Consider the following 20,833-nt stretch of genomic DNA (forward strand, 5'->3'; position numbering starts at 1 on the left):
AAATGAACAAATTGCGTGATGGGTTGAGTACTTCAAAGAAACCTTAAACCAGCGCTGCCCATGTAACGCTTACAACTTCGAGAACGGCCAAAAGTGCAAGAGATAATGGTAAAAACAGGTGATATTACAGAAGCAGCGGTGTGAGCAGTAATTGCAACATTTAAGAAATAAAGCAGCTGGTGTGGATAAAATCTCACTCGAAATGCTGAAACATGGAGGTCTGGACTTAATTCATCACCTCACTCAACTGTGAAATACCATTTGGCAAAAGAGGCAAGTTACAGGAGACTGGTAGGTCCATCGTTAAACTACTGAGGAAAGGAAATCAACAGAATGTATAAAATTCTCTCCCTACTAGGCAAAGTATTTTACTCATTCTTCTAATAAGGTCTCTAGAAGATTGACAGCCTGACTTTCGAAATGGGAGACCCTGCTTCAAAAACATATTCATTCTGCCAAACGTAGTAGAGGAACTCATAGAACTCAACTGTCCGCCGCACTTAAACTTCGTTGATTTAAAGGAAGCATTTGACTGTACGCACAAAGAATCGTAGTGGAATACTGATGTTTTCAGAAACCTGTACCTTCTGTACAACTGCAGAAGACGGGAACACTTCTTTTCTTGATATTCTGGCAAGCCTCAGACAGGGACGAATTGTATCACCAGTCCTTTTCATATAAGTCGTAGATTTCATAATGAGAAAAATTATGGATAGCTCCAACATGGGCGTACGTTTGAAGGAACAATCAAGGCTTGCGGATCTGGATTTTGCTCATGGTGTCATTCTTCTGGCAGAAACCGCACAACGCTTGCAACTAATGAGTACCAATTTCAATGGAATGGACAGTTATGTAGGACTATAAACGGAAACAATGGGCACAAAAGTGGAAATACACCTATTCAGTTCATAATGCAATAGAATATACAACAAGATGCCGACAGATTTCCATATCACGGCAACATTATCTGTAATAAAAGACTCATTGATGCAGGCATCACCAGTAGAACTGAGAAAACTTCTAAAATGTTGCAACGAATGTAATCCTTATGGAAATTAATCTCTATAAATATGTCCTCAAAGCTTCGGCCGAACGCCTCTATCATCATACTGTTGCTGTACACTCGTGTGAGGCCTGGAAAATGTCAGCACAATTAGCACATAAGCTCAATATTTTTCAGCTACTAGCTTGAGGCGAAGTTTGAAGATCAGCTACTGCGACGATGTTTAAAACGAGGCGCTGAGGAGAAGTGATATATGCAGCCAAGATCGTTGCTGGAAGAGGGCCGAAGCTTGCTTGGCATGTTATACGCATGAAAGGTAAAAGAATCGCCAAATCAGCACTGTTGTGGAAACCAACGGATGGAAACAGATGTAGAGGAAGACGTCGTAACACCTGGAAAAGAACTTTTGCAAAGTGTCTTCATTACATGGACATGAGCTGGCAGGAAGCTGAAAACCTGGTAGCCAATCGAGTTCGCTGGAGGAACGTTATTGCTCGATATGCTACCTAGTTTTGGAGGAACTAAATTTAAGTTCACATAATTTAAATACGCTCCAAATAATCAGCACAATGTGTTGCCATTTGTATGATAATTAAATTCACACTGTCACTGAATTTCAGTGATCCCTGAATATCACCATGAATATGGACTGGGATATCGGGAATTCGACTGAATAATGACATCCTTAGCACGATCTATCTTTTCATTTCAATTAGTGATGTATCACAGAAAATCTTAGTTGTGAATTGTTTCCGTCTACTTACCTAGTTTGGTACTTCCATGTTTTTTCTGTCTATAGTTCTGAGTAATAGTTGACTCGGTTGAGCCAGTTCATTGCACTTGGCGGAAATATTGTCTCTATAGAGATCGAACCTGAGTGTGGCAGTGAAGTTATCTGGTCGCGTACGACAGGTGTAGGTGAAACCAAGTTAATTGTTAGATGTTTCTACCAGCCACTCAATTCTGCTGTGACGGTTTTGCAATACTAGTTGGAGGCAACTTTTAACCTTCCGAGTGTAGCCTGGGATGTCTATGGATTCATTGCCGGGTACGGATAGACAATCATGAGAAATACTTCTGATCACGTTTTCTGAAAACTGTCTTGAGCAGTTAGCTCGGCAGCCCACAAACTCGCCGCAAAGCTACGCAGTTTCAGAACAGAGATCGGAAAAAAATACAGAATGACAGGGACTGGATGTGAATGTTACTCCTTCTAAATGAGAATCGGATTCAAACCCAAACGGTTAATGCATGAGTGTCTATCTCAACCAATTTGCAAGAGAACATTGCGAAGGGAGCTTCTTGGTGTAGACAGAGTCTGATGCCTCACAAAAGGCCATTTCCCACAGTGGCACCTAAAGATGCAGGTGTTCAGCAGACCAAAGAACATATAAACTGGACACTGGAAGAGGAGTGTAGTGTGGTCTTACGTGTCGTGACGTTGCCTGTTTTCAAATGATTCAAGTGGTCGATTTGCACCGACGGTTCAATGTGGCCCTTAAGCGTCAAATGTATGTAGAGTTTCAGGAATTACTGCAACCAACCGCCGTTTTTTCTTCAATTTTTATTTATTCATGACCGGTTTCGAATCGCCTGACTGTTCATCATCAGACGATAAAATTTAGTTTGGAGTATTGTCTGGATCGTGCATCTGTGGTAAATACAGAGACGAAAAAGTGAGCACTGTATATGGAAAGAATATTACGATTGAAATATTAATTTGATGATATTACTCACTGTTTTTTTTTTTCTTGTGGCAGGCACTGCTCTGGAAAACATAATGTGTGCTTACCAGTATCGTTAAATATCAAGTGAAACAGGCTCTTTTCCACCGATGGCGACTCCCACATACTTTACAAAATATAAACAAACCAAGGAGTGTGGCTGTTGTTGTCTCCAAAGAGTTTTGTGGTGGCAGAGATTTTCTTTGCTCATTTTTCGTTTTGTGTGGCATTCGTAATAAAATATACATTTATTACATTACTTTCTTTATAAAGATTATTATTATGTTTTTACATTGCAAAAGTTTCTTATGCTATTTACAAAATCTACAGTAAAGTGTTTAGGACAATGTTTCTGGTAGTGAAGTTATGTTTGACACGTTTCTGATTGCTGAATAAACAGGAGAGTATGCATATGGGAAGGGGGGAAGGAGGGAGGGAGGTATGAGGGGTGGGGAATGGAGAGAGAGGGGGAGAGAGAGAGAGAGATTGTGCGTGTGTGCGTAGGTGTGTGTGTGTGTGTGTGTGTGTGTGTGTGTGTGTAATAAAAAAAAGATGTAGAGAGGATGGTGTTTAGGTGTGGCATGAGCAAGGTGGGGAATGGGTACAGTATTTATTAGTTTTTCAAATTTAAGGACTCTTTAAAATTTTGGAAGAATAGGTTCTTTGCTAAATCAATTTGTTCATTTATGATGGTGTGGTGTGCTTCTTTGTTACGTATGAAAATTTCTAATTGTTCCAAGAGGTCCATTTTTATTCCTTTGTCTACAGTGTGTAGAATGTGGAGGTTGGTTTTTATATCAGTGATTGAATGACTGTTTTGGGCTAGATGGGCTGCAAAAGTGGATTTATTTAAATTTTTTAAACGGAGTGCGTCAGTGTGCTCTTTGTATCGGATTTCAAAATTTCTTCCTGTCTGTCCTATGTAGTAGCAAGAACAGCTGTCACAAGTTGATTTGTATACACCTGATTTATTATATAGTGGGCTGGTTGTTTTAATGCTGTGAATTATTTTGTTTTGTGTTTTGTTATTTGCTTGGAAGCTGATTTTGACTTTGTGTGGTTTAAATAGTTTTGCAAGTTGATATGATACATTATCAAGGAAAGGCATACAGACATATTTAGTATATTCTGGTGCTTAGGAAAGGTGTGTTGATGGTTTTTGTTTAGTTTTCATTTTTACATCTAATTTGTCAACTATCGTTGGGTCATAAGCATTATTGTGGGCTATTGTTTTTAAAATGTTTAGTCCCTTGGGTTTTACACCATGTTCAGCATGAATTTTGTTTACATGGTTGAGTGCTGATCTGAAAAGTGTTAATTTATGCTGATTTGGCTGGCATGATATATTATTCATAACAACATCTGATGTGGTGGGTTTCCTGTAAATTTTGAATTTGTGTTTGGTGTTGTGACATGTTATGTTTGAGTCAAGAAAGTTAATTCCCTGTTGGCTTTGGTGTTCAATAGTAAACTGTATTTTGGGATGTATATTATTTAGTTTAGTGGCTAAGTTTTCCATTTCAGTTGGTGTTCCATTGTATAGTATCAATGTGTCATCAACTTAGCGTTTGTAATAAATGACTTTGTCTGTTTGCATTTGATTATCTTTAAAGAATTTAGTTTTCCAGATCATTAATATATATGTCAGCTAGCAGGTCAGCTAAACTACTACAAATTACAAAACCGTCTTTCTGAATATAGATTTTGTTATTAAAGGAAAAGTAATTGTGAGACAACACTAATTCAAGCAAATCCATCAGTTCATAGATTTCTATGTTACTTAGCTTTTTATGATGCAATGAGTTTGTATTTGATGATTTGGAGTGTTTCTGTTATAGGTATGTTGGTGTACAGGTTTACTATGTCGAGGGATGTAAATTTTGGATAAAGAACAGCTATTAACTAATTGACAGCATAAAAGATAACAGTATTCCCACAACAGCAAAATCCTATGGCACATCGACAGGCCCTCTAAACCACCCGATCTAAGTACCGTATAAAATGTATGGTATTATTTGGAACAGTGGTTAAAACGTAGCGATTTCTGCGGCTATGCGGGATCTAATCGTTAATGAATGATTCAATTGGATGCTGAAAATCTCGATAAACCTGTGGACCCTCTTCATCGTCGAAACGAGGCCATTGTCAAGACTGGCAGCGATATTACACGGTATTAGCGTCACGTTCCCTGTTGTTGTTGTTGTTGTGGTCTTCAGTCCTGAGACTGGTTTGATGCAGCTCTCCATGCTACTCTATCCTGTGCAAGCTTCTTCATCTCCCAGTACCTACTGCAACCTACATCCTTCTGAATCTGCTTAGTGTATTGATCTCTTGGTCTCCCTCTACGATTTTTACCCTCCACGCTGCCCTCCAATGCTAAATTTGTGATCCCTTGATGCCTCAAAACATGTCCTACCAACCGATCCCTTCTTCTAGTCAAGTTATGCCACAAACTTCTCTTCTCCCCAATCCTATTCAATACCTCCTCATTAGTTACGTGATCTACCCACCTTATCTTGAGCATTCTTCTGTAACACCACATTTCGAAAGCTTCTATTCTCTTCTTGTCCAAACTGGTTATCGTCCATGTTTCACTTCCATACATGGCTACACTCCATACAAATACTTTCAGAAACGACTTCCTGACACTTAAATCTATACTCGATGTTAACAAATTTCTCTTCTTCAGAAACGATTTCCTTGCCATTGCCAGTCTACATTTTATATCCTCTCTACTTCGACCATCATCAGTTATTCTACTCCCTAAATAGCAAAACTCCTTTACTACTTTAACTGTCTCATTTCCTAATCTAATCCCCTCAGCATCACCCGATTTAATTTAACTACATTCCATTATCCTCGTTTTGCTTTTGTTGATGTTCATCTTATATCCTCCTTTCAAGACACTGTCCATTCCGTTCAACTGCTCTTCCAAGTCCTTTGCTGTCTCTGACAGAATTACAATGTCATCGGCGAACCTCGAAGTTTTTACTTCTTCTCCATGAATTTTAATACCTACTCCGAATTTTTCTTTTGTTTCCTTTACTGCTTGCTCAATATACAGATTGAATAACATCGGGGAGAGGCTACAACCCTGTCTCACTCCTTTCCCAACCACTGCTTCCCTTTCATGCCCCTCGACTCTTATAACTGCCATCCGGTTTCTGTACAAATTGTAAATAGCCTTTCGCTCCCTGTATTTTACCCCTGCTACCTTCAGAATGTGAAAGAGAGTATTCCAGTTAACGTTGTCAAAAGCTTTCTCTAAGTCTACAAATGCTAGAAACGTAGGTTTGCCTTTTCTTAATCTTTCTTCTAAGATAAGTCGTAAGATTAGTATTGCCTCACGTGTACCAACATTTCTACGGAATCCAAATTGATCTTCCCCGAGGTCCGCTTCTACCAGTTTTTCCATTCGTCTGTAAAGAATTCGCGTTAGTATTTTGCAGGTGTGACTTATTAAACTGATAGTTCGGTAATTTTCACATCTGTCAACACCTGCTTTCTTTGGTATTGGAATTATTATATTCTTCTTGAAGTCTGTGGGTATTTCGCCAGTCTCATACATCTTGCTCACCAGATGGTAGAGTTTTGTCATGACTGGCTCTCCCAAGGCCATCAGTAGTTCTAATGGAATGTTGTCTACTCCCGGGGCCTTGTTTCGACTCAGGTCTTTCAGTGCTCTGTCAAACTCTTCACGCAGTATCTTATCTCCCATTTCATCTTCATCTACATCCTCTTCCACTTCCATAATACTGTCCTCAAGTACATCGCCCTTGTATAAACCCTCTATATACTCCTTCCACCTTTCTGCCTTCCCTTCTTTGCTTAGAACTGGGTTGCCATCTGAGCTCTTGATATTCATACAAGTGGTTCTCTTCTCTCCAAAGGTCTCTTTAATTTTCCTGTAGGCAGTATCTATCTTACCCCTAGTGAGACAAGCCTCTACATCCTTACATTTGTCCTCTAGCCATCCCTGCTTAGCCATTTTGCACTTTCTGTCGATCTCATTTTTGAGACGTTTGTATTCCCTTTTGCCTGCTTCATTTACTGCATTTTTATATTTTCTCCTTTCATCAATTAAATTCAATATTTCTTCTGTTACCCAAGGATTTCTATTAGCCCTCGTCTTTTTACCTACTTGATCCTCTGCAGCCTTCACTACTTCATCCCTCAGAGCTACCCATTCTTCTTCTACTGTATTTCTTTCCCCCATTCCTGTCAATTGTTCCCTTATGCTCTCCCTGAAACTCTCTACAGCCTCTGGTTCTTTCAGTTTATCCAGGTCCCATCTCCTTAAATTCCCACCTTTTTGCAGTTTCTTCAGTTTCATTCTGCAGTTCATAACCAAGAGATTGTGGTCAGAATCCACATCTGCCCCTGGAAATGTCTTACAATTTAAAACCTTCCCTGGCAGTGACAAATTTTTTAAACGGTTCACTTAATTTTTTTCCGTCGCCAGCACTGAGGAGGTGTGGACCTTTCGGGAAAGGCCCTACTGTTCTCATTGGCGTGACCTCCTCGGCTTCGTCAAGGTGGCGCGTGGGCACCAGCCTCTCGGCCGCCTGCGGAGTGTGGAGGACGCGCTCTGCGGCTCCGTAGACCGGCCGGGAATCTCGTGTCGCCAGCCTCCGATAGGCTCGCCCCACTCCTTATGTGTCAACACTGCCCTTCAGTCGATCGCTTGGGACTCGTTAACTTCTTTGTCTGGATTAATCCAATATTGACGTCTTGATATCGTTCCTCCAAAAATTCGCTGCCCTGCCAAATTATCTCTGGCACAATGTATTTTTCTATTATCTATACATGGTGGTTCATTGATCGCGACCAGGCCAAATATCTCACGAAATAAGCGTCAAATGAAAAAACTACAAAGGACGAAACTTGTCTAGTTTGAAGGGGGAAACCAGATGGCGCAATGGTTCACGCACTGGATGGCGCTGCCATAGGTCAAACGGATATCAACAACGTTTTTTTTAAATAGGAACCCCCATTTTTATTACATATTCGTGTACTACGAAAAGAAATGTGAATTAGTTGGACCACTTTTTTCGCTTTGAGATAGATGGCGCTGTAATAGTCACAAACATATGGTTCACAATTTTAGACGAACAGGTAGGTTTTTTAAATTAAAATACAGAACGCAGGTACGTTTGAACATTTTATTTCGGTTGTTCCAATGTGATACATGTACCTTTGTGAACTTATCTTTTCTGAGAACGCATGCTGTTACATCGTGTTTACCTGTAAATATCACATTAATGCAATAAATGCTCAAAATGATGTCCGTCAACCTCAATGCATTTGGCAATACGTGTAACGACATTCTTCTCAACAGCGAGTAGTTCGCATTCCGTAATGTTCGCAGATGCATTGACAATGCGCTGACGCATGTTGTCAGGCGTTGTCGGTGGATTACGATAGCAAATATCCTTCACCTTTCCCCACAGAAAGAAATTCCGGGACCTCATATCCGGTGAACGTGCGGGCCATGGTATGATGCTTCGACGACCAATCAACCTGTCATGAAATATGCTATTCAATACCGCTTCAACCGCACGCGAGATATCCATCATGTTGGAAGTACATCGCTATTCTGTCATGCAGTGAAACATTTTGTAGTAACGTCGGTAGAACATTACGTAGGAAATCAGCATACATTGCACCATTTAGATTGCCATCGATAAAATGGGGGCCAATTATCCTTCCTCCCATAATGCCGCAACACACATTAACCCGCCAAGGTCGCTGATGTTCCACTTGTCGCAGCCATCGTGAATTTTCCGTTGCCCAATAGTGCGTATTATGCCGGTTTACGTTACCGCTGTTGGTTAATGACGCTTCGTCGCTAAATAGAACGCGTGCAAAAAATCTGTAATCATCCCGTAATGTCTCTTGTGCCCAGAATTGTACATGACGTTCAAAGTCGTCGCCATGCAATTCCTGGTGCATAGAAATATGGTACGGGACCAATCGATGTTAATGTAGCATTCTCAACAGCGACGTTTTTGAGATTTCCGATTCTCGCGCAATTTGTCTGCTACTGATGTGGGGATTAGCCGTGACAGTAGCTAAAACACCTAACTTGGGCATCATCATTTGTTGTAGGTCGTGGTTGATGCTTCACATGTGGCTAACACTTCCTGTTTCCTTAAATAACGTAACTATCCGAACGGTACGGACACTTGGATGATGTCGTCCAGGATACCGAGCAGCATACATAGCACACGCCCGTTGGGCATTTTGATCACAATAGCCATACATCAACACGATATCGACTTTTCCGCAATTGGTAAACGGTCCATTTTAACACGGGTAATGTATCACGAAGCAAATACCGCCCGAACTGGCAGAATGTTACGTGATAGCACGTACTTATACGTTTGCGACTATTACAGCGGTATCTATCACAAAGCGAAAAATGTGGTCCAACTAAAAGATTCATATTTCTTTACGTACTACACGAATATGTAATAAAGGATGCGGGTTCCTATTAAAAAAAAACCGCGGTTGATATCCATGTGACATATGGCAGCGCCATCTAGCGGGCCAACCATAGCGCCATCTGGTTTCTCCCTTCAAGCTAGACGAGTTTCGTTCTTTGTAGTTTATTGGTTCAAATGGCTCTGAGCACTATGGGACTCAACTGCTGAGGTCATTAGTCCCCTAGAACTTAGAACTAGTTAAACCTAACTAACCTAAGGACATCACAAACATCCATGCCCGAGGCAGGATTCGAACCTGCGACCGTAGCGGTCTTGCGGTTCCAGACTGCAGCGCCTTTAACCGCACGGCCACTTCGGCCGGCTGTAGTTTATTCGTTTGATGCTTGTGTCGTAAGATATTTGGCCCGGTCACTATCAGTGGACCACCCTGTATACATGTGGCAAGAAAGCATTGTTCTCACATGTTTCTCTTTGACTGGTTGTTGCACTTACACGTTCTCGCTTAACGAAGAGGGATGAAACCCCTAGGCGTAACCTGAACTGGCCCGCAAAATATTACAAGAAGATAGGCGCTAGACTGACCCTCTTAATGTTCGTCACAGATGATGCTGGACATGGACGCCGTTGATTTCGACGTGGCACTGCACGTGATTTATCAAACTGTGAGGCACACCTAACAGTTGTGCCTGAGGCATAGAAACAATAGTGTTTTTTTTTTTTGAGTTATGCTATAGCTCTTCCACAGTGTGAGGACACTCTGACTACACCTGGCCGTTCAATTAGCCCCGCAGGTAAAAATACCAGGGGGAGGGATCAGCGATCGAGGCGGCCAGGAGATTGCACTGTCTATGCTGATTACCCTCTTCTCACTGAACACCTGATGCGCTTGTGACATGGTTATCAAGGTGGGGGGTGCTGATGTTCTGTCTCGCTGAAAATATCCACAGAGTTGATCATCTTCTGTGAGTTGATCCGCATACAGATTAAACAATTTCTGAATATACAGGCTAGCATTAAGAGTATGGTGAACGAATCGTGTTACGACGCGAGTACTAGACATTGTGCACCAAACACCAACCTTAAGTTTATACAACGGCTGATGCAGGCTTCATCTGAACAAATGAAAAACCGAGGATCCAAAAGTACTCATTCCACCTCACTCAGAAACCATCTACAGAACTCAATACGAGGAAGTTCATCTGGACGCCTTAGTCATGCACAGCAGTAAATTTGTTAGGATACAGATGCAGGGCCTTTTCGACAACTTTTCGACAAGCTGAGATTTTGTGCGACTTTGTTCCAGGTTTCTCTTCACTCGGTCGTCGTTTTCACGGGTTCGAACTCTTTTCGGATAGTTAAGGTTTTTATTCGCTACAGAGCTTTTTCGCGCCATTTTTCCACCAATTTCTGAGTTGCAGACCATGCTGTAGGTTTTTGCAAAACACTGCCAGTCTTAAACTCCTGTGCAAATAGTTTTTCATACCTTTCCCACGAATTGAGCTTCGAGTAACAGTCGATGAACAAGTGCTATTTTATTGAAAGCACCATTTTGTGTTGCTTTCAACTGGTCGCTAAACACGTCTGCTCCACAGATCCACTTAAACGTAATGAGACAGTGAAGTACTCAGCACAGAGCACCTGGTAGAGTCACATGCGTAGACAACCGACTGGTGCACCGAAGTCACGATTTCCAGTATTTCCTGTTCATTAACGATGATCAGTTCCGAGCCAGTCTTATTAACATTCTTCGGGAAAGTTTTACTTTTCCCGCCCTATATCAAATGATATTTTCATCTTCTACACTATGTTCGAGTGCAATCATTACAACTAATAGTCACTTTTTCCATTTTCCGCCGTTCCTTAGTTGCTTCAAAATTCACGGAGGCATGTTACGCCCTTGCAACTAAATGAAAGGCAGTTTTTTTTTCCCTACGTGTTTCGCTTCTGTTAGTTATGAAGCATCTTCAGTGGAGATTTCCAGTGTAGCTAGTCCACGTGTGTGTTCCTGGAAATTTGTTTACTCTGTCCCCACGCTGCAGATGGCCGAATTGTGGCGTTTTTCACCCACATTTATTACAATATTTCATTTGAACTTTCCGTTATGCGTTGCACGTACGATCAACAGACTTATCACAACACTTGCCTTTCACTTTTTGCTATGTGTAAATTTGTGTGCAGCACATAATGAAAAGTGCAAGTGAAGTGTTGTAATAAATGTGGATGAAAAAATGCCGGAAATCGGCCATCTGGAGTATGGGGACTGAGTAAGCATGTCTTCATGACCACACAAACAGGATGGAAATACTGGAAATGGCCACTGAAGGTGCTTCATACATAAAAGAAGTGAAAAAGCGTAAGGCAAAAAACAAACTGCCTCCCATTTAGTTGCAAATACAGAACATACCACCATGAATAACAACTAATTTTATACTCTGTTTTCTCGATACAGACCTGTATTCGTTGCCATAGCCAACTGTCATTCAGGTCCACGAGTTTTAATTAAAGTAAAATACTGTAAGTTGTTTGAATGTTTGAGAAGGAATTGACGATTTGGCCGACTTTTTGTGAAACGCAAGTTTTTATTTCATCTCTCTCTTTTTTTTCAACTACTAGCTACGTACCGTCACATATAATTCTATTTTCTCCACTTTACGACTATCCATGTACAAAGACATGTGTTAGCGAAGGTGGCTATGAAACAAAACATATATTGTACATAAAAATGTTTGTTTTCAAAACTGGTATACAAAAGCATTTTGAATTTTGATTTTATTATAGCTAATGTTACAATTAAATATTTGATGTTTCAAATTCGAATAATACTTTAATGTACCCAAAAATTACAGTATAACTGAAATATGAAAATACCACAAAACCATCTTGAATGTGGCAGAACCTCACATTTAATTTTAATTTCTAACATGCCATCTCTCGAAAATCATAAATGAACAATCGAATGCAGGGCATTTCGAAAATCAGAAACTGAACTGACCGACACCGCAAAAAGTAATTGACGAGACCCAATCCTAAACAGACTGATAACCCTGTACTAATATAATATTTAAGCCCCACAAGTAACCTTATCTTGATTTTAATAGTCAGTTAAGCGAAATAATATTCTCGAAAGAAAAGCTTCGTGTCTGTGTAAACGATGGATCTAATAGTAGCAAAGCCTGAATATCAATTTGCAAACGTACCTGAGCAGATAAGCTTAAGACACAACATTCACACTCAAGCGCCTTTGTGTGCGAGGAAGAAACGCCATTCCAATTAGGTGGCTCAAGAATTCCTACGAGGTCTCCCACCCAACAATGACAATCCTCTTACTTCTTTTTCCTACAAATACGATGCGCCTACTAGCCAAAGCCGATGGCATAAGTAAGATGACACTCGACCGAGCCATGGAAGGATCTAATCTAGATGTTGGAAGATATTTTCACGGGAAAAGGAAGAGGAAAAGATGAAGCGTACAGCTTCTAATCACTGCGATACAATTTTCTGGATTAAACAAAAACCCTTTCGTGAACTAAACAATATACGTACTTACGGGATTGGGGTACAGATACATGGGTGGGCTGAGGACTTGCTAAAAAATTGGCTCTCTTCATTGCTACTGATGGAAAAAAAAACATGACAAGGAAAATTAGTGTAGTGCACGTCAATGAAATGTGATAAATAATTAACAGAATGAAATTTTCACTCTGCAGCGGAGTGTGCGCTGATATGAAACTTCCTGGCAGATTAAAACTGTGTGCCCGACCGAGACTCGAACTACGGGACCTTTGCCTTTCGCGGGCAAGTGCTCTACCATCTGAGCTACCGAAGCACGACTCACGCCCGGTACTCACAGCTTCACTTCTGCCAGTATCTCGTCTCGGTCGGGCACACAGTTTTAATCTGCCAGGAAGTTTCATATCAGCGCACACTCCGCTGCAGAGTGAAAATTTGATTCTGGAAACCTCCCCCAGGCTGTGGCTAAGCCATGTCTCCGCAGTATCCTTTCTTTCAGGAGTGCTAGTTCCGCAAGGTTCGCAGGAGAGCTTCTGTAAGGCTTGGAAGGTAGGAGACGAGGTACTGGCAGAAGTAAAGCTGTGAGCACCGGGCGTGAGTCGTGCTTCGGTAGCTCAGATGGTAGAGCACTTGCCTGCGAAAGGCAAAGGTCCCGAGTTCGAGTCTCGGTCGGGCACACAAATAATTAACACTTTTCTCGTATTACCAGCGGAATTTTCGTCTACGTTACTTGCTGCTACCTTCAGGCGTCTGGCCTTGAATGCTTGAATTTCCGAGAAGAATTGAAACAACAAGTTCTCCGTGTAAATCCTTGACAGCATATAAGTTTTAATACACCGTTACTTTCAGATACAATCAAAACAACTGTCATTTCGCCCCTTTTCTCTTGCATTGGCGAATGGTGCGCGGTACGAATGACCGCCGAGAGCCATCGTATCAGCTCTGATTTTTCAGATACCGTCGCCGTGGATATTTCGTTTGTGGGAGGAAGCAATATGTTACCCGAATCTTTTTGGAATATACGCTCTCGATAGTCTAGAAATCTCTTCTGCATGCACAGTACGTGTCTTGTAGTGTCTGCCAATGAAGTTTGTTGAGTATCTCCGCCTTATAACAGAACCCGTGACCAAAAGCATCGCTCTTTTTTGGAGCTGACGAGACACATTCGAGAACCGGTCGAACAAGTATTTTTCGTAAGCTGCTGTTTTCGAGGATGAATTGCATGGTGTCTTTAAGATTCTTCCAATAAATCTCAGCGTGGCCACTGTTAATCCTACAAATAGTATTATGTAGTGAAACCCCTTCAGACCTCACTGAACAGCTAATCAGGCGTGTTTTACGGTTGTTCCTACACGGGCCAGTCATATTAATGTGACCATCGCCTTTGTTCGACGTCAACAACGTGCAACAGCCACTCTCAGTCAGCAGGTGGCAGAACTAGCAGTGGAGTGACTATAAGTCGTGTCGGGGGGGGGGGGGGGGGGGGGACGTGGAGACAGTGCAGTCGTCTTAATGCCGAAACGGAGCGATTTATCTGACGTCCAAAAAGGGCATGATCATTGGTTTCCGGGCCAAGGATGGAAGCATATGTGAAACGGCTAAGTTTGTAAACTCTTCGTGTGCTACCGTGTGTAACGCCGCTACCCTTTGGACGTAAAAATGAAAAATATAATTCTAGTCCTCACACCCCAATACAAGCCCCAAGCCCAAGATCTAAATTTCATAAAAAAAAAAAACGAAGTCCCCTTGCACTAACATTGCATGACTAGTAGCAAGTAGACTGAGAAGAAAGTCATATAAAAAGAAATAGAAAGAAATCTTGGTAGCAAAGTAACTTAATCTTTTGAAAAAGAATGAAAAAGAAATAGAATCCATTAGTTTCAGGATGAAATAACAGTAGATCACAAGGTAGTAGACTTGTAGGTCACGGAATATAACAAGTCACCTAAAATAATACTCCTTGTGAGTACTTTTTGAGGACACTGCGAAATACAGAAGATAAGTTGTACATTGTTAATGTGGTTCTGGAGCTTGCCTTGTCGTGTCGTAATTGAACTTGAGCGCTGGTACGTAATATTGGTAGGCGATAAGAGATGGTTTGTTACATTTTGAAGATTTGCGATCTGCTAGAAATGATTCAAAACTGAAAGAGGTAAATCAGCAACTTTGAAAATATCTTTGAAGTAATTCAAGCTAGGAAAATTACCGAATGTATTGTCTTAATTTGATTATTATCAACGAAAGACTGAACTTAGGCCCAATACGATAGACAAAGCGTTAAAGTAAATAGCGTGATCTGGATCTTGCTGTAAACTCTTTGGCTGAATTTACGTAACTAATTCCTCCCATCTGAAAGAAAATAATAATAAGCACTCCGTTGTCAGGCCACAAGTGGCCCATCGGAACCATCCGACCGCCGTTTCATCCTCAGATGAGGATCGGATAGGAGGGGCGTGTGGTCAGCACGCCGCTCTCCCGGTCGTTATGATGGTTTTCTTTGACAAAATAAATCTCGGGTGAAGAGCCTAGTATGAGTGTGCATAGGACACAATATTTCGGTAATCGAGCACGTTGCCATCATCAGGTGTGCTGATGTACTGGCAACGTGGTCGATTGCCGAAATATTGTGTCCTATGCACACTCATACCAGGCTCTTCACCCGAGATTTATTTCGTCATGAAATACGCGTGGAGAAATTTAAGAATCACATGGTTTTATTTGCCTGGAGGGCGCTAGTATTCGGTCGAGTAGATCCTTAATTGGCATCACGAGGCTGAGTGCACCCCGAAAAATGGCAACAGTGCATGGCGTCGCGGGTGGTCACCCATCCAAGTGCCGGCCACGCCCGACAGCGCTTAACTTCGGTGATCTGACGGGAACCGGTGTACCCACTGCGGTAAGGCCGTAGCCTCATCTGAAAGATAGGTTACTTCTTTAAGAGAATGAAGAGAATGATGGCATGTGCACAGACTAGAATAAACCAACATAAAGTGAATTTACATTGTTTGACATGTCTTTCAAACCATTTAATATTACGAGCTCATGAAACATTTATCTGTGCGACAACATAGATTATCAACAGAGCGTAGCATTCATAGATACTCTTTGGCGCTCTAGAAAGTTATCGTACTGATTCAGACTATTTAGCTCACGCGAACTGTAAACTTTCATAGATAAACTCTGGATGTATATAGACTGTAATCATGATTAGGGCAATAATCTCAATTTGTATGCATTTACGTGTAGCTAGGCTCGTACACGTCGGGGAGTAAATATTTATCAGAGTAAACCGGTAAAACTAACATGCACTCGTCGTAAATACAGCGCAGCAAGACAATTCTCTTTTGTGACTGTCCTCGCAAACATTCTACCGCAAGTTAACCGGAGCCTGAGCTTCATTCATTAACAAACAATCAATCTAAAAAGGGGAAGCTACACGTGGTTACTCGATAAATAGTACAATTCTCAAGGCTGTCAATTCAACTAAGTACCTGGGTGTAAAAATTACGAACAACTTCAGTTGGAAAGACCACATTGATAATTTTATGGGGAAGGCGAGCCAAAGGTTGCGTTTCATTGACAGGACACTTAGAAGATGCAAGTCCACTAAGGAGACAGCTTAGACTACACTCGTTCGTCCTCTGTTAGGATATTGTTGCGCGGTGTGGGATCCTTACCAGGTGGGATGAACCAAGGACATCGAAAGGGTGCAAAAACGGGCAGCTCGTTTTGTATTATCGCGTATTAGGGGAGAGAGTGTGGCAGATATGATACGCGAGTTGGGATAGAAGTCATTAAAGCAAAGACGTTTTTCGTCGCGGCGAGATCTATTACGAAATTTCAGTCACAAACTTTCTCTTCCGAATGCGAAAATATTTTGTTGAGCCCAACCTACATAGGTAGGAATGATCATCAAAATAAAATAAGAGAAATCAGAGCTCGAACAGAAAGGTTTAGGTGTTCGTTTTTCCCGCGCGCTGTTCGGGAGTGGAATGGTAGGGAGATAGTATGATTGTGGTTCGATGAACCATCTGCCAAGCACTTAGATGTGAATTGCAGAGTAATCATGTAGATGTAGATGCGGTTAAAGTATATGATGAGTCACGGGCGATAGATGATAGGGACGAACGACGGCAGCGGAGATGTGTGTGGAGGGGGGGGGGGGGGGGGCGGCATACGTGCAACTGTTGAGCACCTGACATCCAGACGAATCAAGGGCCTATCAAAAGAGGTTCCTCAACGAGTGTCCAGCGACAGTCACAGCATGCGCCTGGTTGACGCACCCATGTTCATTGCTGTTCGTCGGTGACGAAGGCTGGAATTTACACGCCAGTACCACTGCAGCACTTCTACTAACTGGTGACGGTGGCCTTTCCAGATGAATCACGTTTTATGCTACACACTGCGGGCTTTCACAACAGAAAATGTGAGATGATGACGTGGCGGTCCTCAACTATGTACCCTCCGACTCAACGTTGCTGTATTAATAGTTTTGGCTGGTTTCGTTGTCTCGGAGCTGGGATACGTAGTTGCCGCATTCCAGGCCAAATACTGCTAAGTCTATAGTACACGATAAGATTACACACATGAATCGAATGGTCGAAGCTATCTATCACTCGGCAATTGCGAATTATGAACGTAACATATAAATTTATAAATGAAAGATTGCAATTAAATAAAGTCTGCAGATACTATCTTAACGACTGTAAATGATGAGTACGATAGTTGAAGTACTTTTGAGAATGCGGTCTATTTCTGCAAAACACATACTGGTGTCGATGGTCCAGCAATTAAATAAAATATAAGCTGAATAACAGGGAAACAATAGATTTCTACTGCATGTAATTAGTTACGAACAACAACATAGCTCGCGAGATATTCACTTCTCAACGCATACTATGACTTCACTGCAGAAGCCACGGAAATCCCACAAGTGCACAGGTCGGCACTCCGAAATACACTCCTGGAAATGGAAAAAAGAACACATTGACACCGGTGTGTCAGACCCACCATACTTGCTCCGGACACTGCGAGAGGGCTGTACAAGCAATGATCACACGCACGGCACAGCGGACACACCAGGAACCGCGGTGTTGGCCGTCGAATGGCGCTAGCTGCGCAGCATTTGTGCACCGCCGCCGTCAGTGTCAGCCAGTTTGCCGTGGCATACGGAGCTCCATCGCAGTCTTTAACACTGGTAGCATGCCGCGACAGCGTGGACGTGAACCGTATGTGCAGTTGACGGACTTTGAGCGAGGGCGTATAGTGGGTTCCCGGGTTCGATTCCCGGCGGGGTCAGGGATTTTCTCTGCCTCGTGATGGCTGGGTGTTGTGTGCTGTCCTTAGGTTAGTTAGGTTTAAGTAGTTCTCAGTTCTAGGGGACTTATGACCACAGCAGTTGCGTCCCATAGTGCTCAGAGCCATTTTGAGCGTATAGTGGGCATGCGGGAGGCCGGGTGGACGTACCGCCGAATTGCTCAACACGTGGGGCGTGAGGTCTCCACAGTACATCGATGTTGTCGCCAGTGGTCGGCGGAAGGTGCACGTGCCCGTCGACCTGGCACCGGACCGCAGCGACGCACGGATGCACGCCAAGACCGTAGGATCCTACGCAGTGCCGTAGGGGACCGCACCGCCACTTCCCAGCAAATTAGGGACACTGTTGCTCCTGGGGTATCGGCGAGGACCATTCGCAACCGTCTCCATGAAGCTGGGCTACGATGCCGCACACCGTTAGGCCGTCTTCCGCTCACGCCCCAACATCGTGCAGCCCGCCTCCAGTGGTGTCGCGACAGGCGTGAATGGAGGGACGAATGGAGACGTGTCGTCTTCAGCGATGAGAGTCGCTTCTGCCTTGGTGCCAATGATGGTCGTATGCGTGTCTGGCGCCGTGCAGGTGAGCGCCACAATCAGGACTGCATACGACCGAGGCACACAGGGCCAACACCCGGCATCATGGTGTGGGGAGCGATCTCCTACACTGGCCGTACACCACTGGTGATCGTCGAGGGGACACTGAATAGTGCACGGTACATCCAAACCGTCATCGAACCCATCGTTCTACCATTCCTAGACCGGCAAGGGAACTTGCTGTTCCAACAGGACAATGCACGTCCGCATGTATCCCGTGCCACCCAACGTGCTCTAGAAGGTGTAAGTCAACTACCCTGGCCAGCAAGATCTCCGCATCTGTCCCCCATTGAGCATGTTTGGGACTGGATGAAGCGTCGTCTCACGCGGTCTGCACGTCCAGCACGAACGCTGGTCCAACTGAGGCGCCAGGTGGAAATGGCATGGCAAGCCGTTCCACAGGACTACATCCAGCATCTCTACGATCGTCTCCATGGGAGAATAGCAGCCTGCATTGCTGCGAAAGGTGGATATACACTGTACTAGTGCCGACATTGTGCATGCTCTGTTGCCTGTGTCTATGTGCCTGTGGTTCTGTCAGTGTGATCATGTGATGTATCTGACCCCAGGAATGTGTCAATAAAGTTTCCCCTTCCTGGGACAATGAATTCACGGTGTTCTTATTTCAATTTCCAGGAGTGTATTTCCATCGTCCGCGACCACGTGCAAACCGCTCCACACCCTCCAAGTCTCTCCGCCGACTCCCGTCGCGCCTTCGCGTCCAGCACTTTCCGTGTCCTGTCCCGTACCGTCCTGTACTCTGTCCCGAACTCGCTTCGATCCAGTCTCCCTATTCACGAGCGCTGTGATTGGCTGGAGCGCTCGCGCCATGTCTTCAATGCAACGCACCCACACGAACATAATGAAACACCTACGAAATACTGGAGTTACATTTAAATAACTTGAAATTAAATAAATATTCCTGCGGCAGGACCATAACCACGCTATAGCACACCTTATTAGACACATAAACAAATTAAATAAACATATATCAAAGGAATAGAACAAAAGGTAGGCCAGTAGTCTAATGTCTCCGTGCTTTCTAAAACACAGCAAATATTTAACCAATTTATTCATGAATAGTATATATCGGATATAACAAAGACATAGATGAATAAATATATTTATAAGCATGCTTCTACCGTTTTTTTGTGCAACCGTGGAGTACTTATGGCCTGACGGGATCGATAGTAATCGGCCACTTTGACCTCCAATAACTCATCTACTATTCCAATTACATGCCTGTAATTTAAACCAATTTAGGTTTACACTAATAGCTTTCTAAAGACACGACGATCTACGAAATCGGATGAAGTGTCTAGATTTTGGAAATTCGTTGCTGGGTGTTACTTGTATAATTTACTGTCAGATACTAAACTTTTAACTAATTAAGATATTGAAAATCTGATTACGCCATCAGAATCATCGTGAAAATAATGGTAATGTACGTCTTTCTTTTTGAGGTATCACAATTCATCTGGCTACTATTAATTTCTATACAAACTGTGAAATGTCAGCCATTAAGGTTTCAGAAAGTCCGCCATCTTTGGCCCTCGCGGCGTGTCTCCTTCATCAACACAGCGTCACCATGGAATTGCCAGCCACGCGGCTGGACCCCTCTTGCTTCGGCCAGCGTCTGGCACCACGTTGTCGGCCTGCCGAGCGGCCCGCGCCCGCCAAGCGGCCGTGCGGCCACGCCAACTCCGAACTTAGAATGTTTCCAGGGCGCGACGACTCACCCGTTACCTCACAACACACAGCATGAAATGTTGAAACCAAACACCCTGTATATGTTATGGCCCACGGAATGTTTTCGTGTCATTCCCTGGGTGATCTCATCATTGCGAAAGGCGCAATGAATCAACCCAAATATGTATTTATCGCTGGGGCGCAAGTCCGTGCACTTTGTTTTTCCTCGGCACGGAGGGATTTACCAGCAGGACAACGCAACGTGCCACGCAGCTCTGAGTGTACGTGCGTAGGTCGAAGAACACAAGGGTGAGTTCACCAACTTCCATTGCTACCAAACTCCCAGTAACAAAACTGAATCGAGAATATGTGGGACCAACACGATTGGCGTATTTGCGCCTTCCATCCTCAACCGAGTAACCCACCGCAGCTGGACACGGCACTGGATTCAGCAGTGGTTCCACTTCCCCGTCGACGCCAGAACCTCAACGACTCTCATCGTGCACGCTTCGAAGCGGTCCGCACTGAGAAAGGTGATTGTGGAGTCTTTC

At 43.1% G+C, this 20,833-nt stretch overlaps 1 pseudogene; it reads right to left on the bottom strand.

The window, feature by feature from the left end:
• Positions 1-15,475: 15,475 nt before the first annotated feature.
• On the bottom strand, positions 15,476-15,593 carry LOC126253833 (5S ribosomal RNA; annotated as a pseudogene).
• Positions 15,594-20,833: the final 5,240 nt, after the last annotated feature.

The sequence above is a fragment of the Schistocerca nitens genome, chromosome 4, assembly GCF_023898315.1.
Source record: "Schistocerca nitens isolate TAMUIC-IGC-003100 chromosome 4, iqSchNite1.1, whole genome shotgun sequence".
NCBI lineage: Eukaryota > Metazoa > Arthropoda > Insecta > Orthoptera > Acrididae > Schistocerca > Schistocerca nitens.